Genomic DNA, 4,860 nt, shown 5'->3' on the forward strand with positions numbered 1-4,860 from the left:
GTGCCCCCCCCCCCCGAATCGGATGATAACTCCGGGAGCGTTAAAAAGCCGCGTTGGCCCGGGTCACGCCAGAACGCGCCAGCGGGGGCCGTTATCAAAGAACCCATTCTGACGCCCCTCGCTTCGGGAGCCACCCCCGCTCAACGACACGTGCCGCGCCGAAGGCTGTACTCGATAAAAAATTGGGCATTATTTCCCAGACTTTACTATATCATTATTAGGCCCTACGGCCAACCTCGTTCGCGCCCCCCACCCACGTCTATTATAGTCAAAGTTTGCGCCAGGAACATATTTTGAAAAGCGAGCTTGTAAAGTTTTTACGAACGTCCTGGCGTCGACGCGGATTTGTTACGTTCAATCTCGGGGACGTCGCTTCAAAGACGAGCCGGCAAATGGTCTTAATATTCCCTCTTCACGTGTGACTTTATTTCTAGTTTATTACCGTCAAGCTTCGGATATATTTTTAATTTATTTTTCGCCTAACAAAGAAAGGTCTTCTTTTTGTTTCCAACGGTTACGGATGTGGCTTGCACTTTCCCCTGCGGTTTCCTATACGCCGACTTTTAACGGCTACTTTCACTTACAAAAGGGACTTAAGCCACGGTCACACTAGAGATTAAAACAAATATCGTTTTCCATTTGACTGCTCTCGAGCACTCTAGATCGCTCCGATCAACATTTTATGTTTCATTAGCGTGCTCGGATCTGCTCCGATCAATATTTTATGTTCCATTAGCGTGCTCGGATCTGCTCCGATCAACATTTTATGTTCCATTAGCGTGCTCGGATCTGCTCCGATCAACATTTTATGTTCCATTAGCGTGCTCGGATCTGCTCCGATCAACATTTTATGTTCCATTAGCGTGCTCGGATCTGCTCCGATCAACATTTTATGTTCCATTAGCGTGCTCGGATCTGCTCCGGTCAACATTTTATGTTCCATTAGCGTGCTCGGATCTGCTCCGATCAAGTTTCGCGTGTTCCATTTCGCGCTCTCGGGTACTCCGAGATCGCCCAAAACCGATCTGCCAATTTCGACAGATCAAGGGATCGAGATCGAGATCGAGATCAGAGCAAATTTTCGCGTGTTCCTTTTAGAACTTTTGGCAAAATGGCAGACCAAGTCGCGAAAGCAGACGAAAAACAAAAAAGCGCGGGAATATGTTCATGGAATGTTCCATTTGCGGTGTTACTCTAGTCGATTGGAACGAGATCTATTAAATGGAAAACGCTAACAGTTTGAATTCCAATGACCGCCGACGATAATTCTTGGTTCACAAGTGCGAAATCGGTTCACCCCGGTTCGCGTATAGCCAAGGCTTAACGTCATTTCAAATTAGGACCAGAATTTTGAAGATACTAAAATGTATCCCAAAACAATTAGTTAATCATGTTTACTATACATACAGTAATATTATTTGACATTATTTAGATTTTTTTCCATCAATTTTTGAAAATACGAGCAATTTTACTTCCCCACCTTGTCGTTTTGAAAGCGATTCCAAGCGAACCGACTTGGACGATTTGTTTCCCGAACCAACACGAAGCGATTTCTCACGCTGGATTTGAAAACTATAGTTATCTACTTAAGACGAAACGATTTTAGGCTTAAGATGTATTGAAAATGAGTTTTATTTACGTATTAGTATCAAGATGATTTACGCATTATTATCAAGTATATTTACGCTTTATTATCAAGTAGATTTACGCATTATTATCAAGAAGATTTACGTATTTATATCAAGAAGATTTAGATTTATACTTCGGGAGAATGAACTTGCAGTTTTGGCAAGTATCCGAAAAGTTTTCTAATTAGCAAAGCCCTGTTCCAACGGCAAGATCAAACTTCTGTGCTTCAAATCGAAATATCAATAAATACATTCTTGTGATTTCTGAATTGTTCGAAAAGATCATGAAATGATGTAGTAGTCTTTCGATTTTTTTAATATTTTAAAAGACAATTTTAAGATAGCCGATAAATTGAAGGTTAATTAATTGAGACTGATTTCTGTAAGAATTAGAATAATTGAACTCCGTCGTTAAACGAACTCAAGCATGACATGTATCGAAGCCGTCGGTGGCATTTCTGATTGGTCAAATTTTGGTCAAATCAAAGTTATTTGAACTAATAATATGGCGAGCATCAACTTTCTAATTGGAACCAAATCCGTAAACCCAACGGTTCTCAAGATATTTTTGAATGACCTTGAAGACCTGGTTCAAGGTCATTAAATTTTACACTAGTAAATGTCCCCCTGCACGAGGAATGTTCCATAAAAATTTGAAATAAAGAAACGTTTTTCAGTTATTTATAATTTTTTGTTTTTAGTGGACACCCTGTAGTGGACACCCTTTGTAGCAGGTTATTTTTAGAACCCCTTCGCATTTCTTAATTAACGCGCAGACTTGTAAAAGTAAGAGACTGTGACGTAAGAACGACATTAAAACAAGAAGGCCATGTTAATTTATAAAATGAACTATTTATTTTATAAAAACATCTATTTCACAATTATGGATTAGTTTTCAGCACAGAGCCCCTTTCACAGCGAGATATACTACTCAGTATCGTTGCGAGTCCAAGCTGGACAGACAAAAAGGTTCGGTCAGAAACAATAGAAAGTGACATACTTATTATAATTATATTGCTTATGCTTCTGCTAATATCGTGGTTATTTAGTTTAATATTGTAAATATTGAATTAAAATACAACTCCATCATATATAGACAATACACTGTTAAAAAAATTCGTTCAGAAGACGTTCAACTTAGAACAGTCTGTTCAGAAATGAACGATAGCGTTCTAAAGGTATGTAACAAAGAACGGTGTGTTCAAGATATTTTATTTCGTTCAAATAAGAACGAATGCTCTTTCGCCCTCTGGAGGAAGGCTTGTAAACTAAACAATAGAATAGATTCGTTCCCCTTAGAACAGGTTTTACACACAATCCCATATGGATTTCTTTGTATTGGTTTCATGTACATGTACTAACATATAAGCGTGACACTTTCAACGTATGACCAAAAGTAACAAATAAGTGTGACACTATTTTGCGGTAAACGTCGTAAGGCCAAAAGTAACAAATAAGTGTGACACTATTTTGCGGAAAACTTCGTATGGCCAAAAGTAACAAATAAGTGTGACACTATTTTGCGGAAAACTTCGTATGGCCAAAAGTAACAAACAAGTATAACATCCATAAAGTAATAAATGAGTGGTTTATAGTGCACTTTGTTATAGGTAGTTTTTTCGTATATTATTATGTTGTTTTAAGTTAGTGTACTGGTTGTTTAAACTAATACTCGTAGTAATTTATTTACAGGTTGAGTAAGAACATGTTGTAAGGAAGTTGTTTTTGTAGTACAGTGTGTTTGGAAATTTACTGAAGATTCAATTTCATTGTTGGAGCGTAGCTCCTTCACTAGCGACTCAAATGGAGTTAGGTCTGTAACGCTGTTTCTCAGAAACTACCCCACGTATTGAAAAGAAACTTAACACAAATAACGATATAAATAACCTCCGTTTCCTAACGAAGTGGAAAACGAAAAAGGGTTGTGAAAGGTCCAAATTTATAGGACACGCACCGTTTTTTTTTAAGTAAACTTTTATTCGATTGGCAAGGTAGACGAAATTCGTTCGGAAATGTAATTGCCCAAGTTCCAGAATTAAAATTTACAGAAAATATTTCGTAATATACTGCAATTTGGTTTGACGTTTTCAGCATAAATTCTAACATCGTTTGTTACCAGTTCTCGGCCATACGGCTGAGAATAGAATGTTATATCTTTTGCGCTATGAAAAGGCTTTATTTATTTTACGCATATCACTTTCATGGTAGATATTTTAAGCTTAATAAGATGGTTGTAGTTGAGGTTGGAACTAAATTCAAATAATCTAGTTTTAGGCCGGGTTTTCCTTTTCGGTGGGCCATGTGTTATGTTAGGTTACTTTTATTAATTTAGCATAATGAACCGCCGCCAGGAGACATTAGTTACAATTTTGAAAGCGATAACTTAATGTACTCTTTGTATTGGATAACGATAAAGCATTCCAAGTCGAACAATAAAGCGTTCTACCGCGAACGACAAAGTGTTCCGCGGCGAACGAGAAAATGATCCACGTCGAACGACAAAGCGTCCCACCGCGAACGACAAAACGTTCTAATTTGAACAAAGAAGGTTTGTTCAATATAGAACATCTAAGTTCAATATTGAACCATCAACCATCGTTCTTTATCGAACGAATATTTTTTGTTCATTTTAGAACAAAATGGCGTTCTGTTACAGGGACAACCTTCTGAACGGCGATTTGTTCAAATTAGAACAATTTTTTTTAACAGTGTATGGCTCCAATAACTTTTTTTAATTAAGCCAAGGATATTTTTATATTTGGTAAATTGACATATAGAAAAAACTGCCCATTAAAATATTTCCCAGCATCGAAAATTGACTTATTATAAATATATGCGCATTTTTTTCCCCTCCATTGAATTTATAAATATTTCGTCAACGCTGACATTCGCGTAAAAATAGACTTCGAATCGGCGAAACTGGCCGGGCGCGCGCGCTCCCTGTCCCTAATTAGAAGGCGGGCGGAGGGACGGGACAGGGACGCGGTGCGCGCGTGCGCCAAGTGCGTCATTCTTTGCACGGAAAAACGGAGCGAAAGAGCGCGAAAAATCTGTTCAATTGATTTTCCACTATTCCTCCCCTCCCACAATTTTCAACTCTACAAAGAATTGTCGACCAGGCCCGAACGGACTGTATATTTTTTTATAGAATGTAGAAATAAGGATTTTTTTTTATCATTGAACTTGGAACTAACGCGGAACGATTCCCAGTCTTTCCTCCGCGGACGAACGT

This window comes from Leiobunum rupestre, chromosome 9, assembly GCF_980474605.1.
Source record: "Leiobunum rupestre chromosome 9, qqLeiRupe1.1.hap1, whole genome shotgun sequence".
NCBI lineage: Eukaryota > Metazoa > Arthropoda > Arachnida > Opiliones > Sclerosomatidae > Leiobunum > Leiobunum rupestre.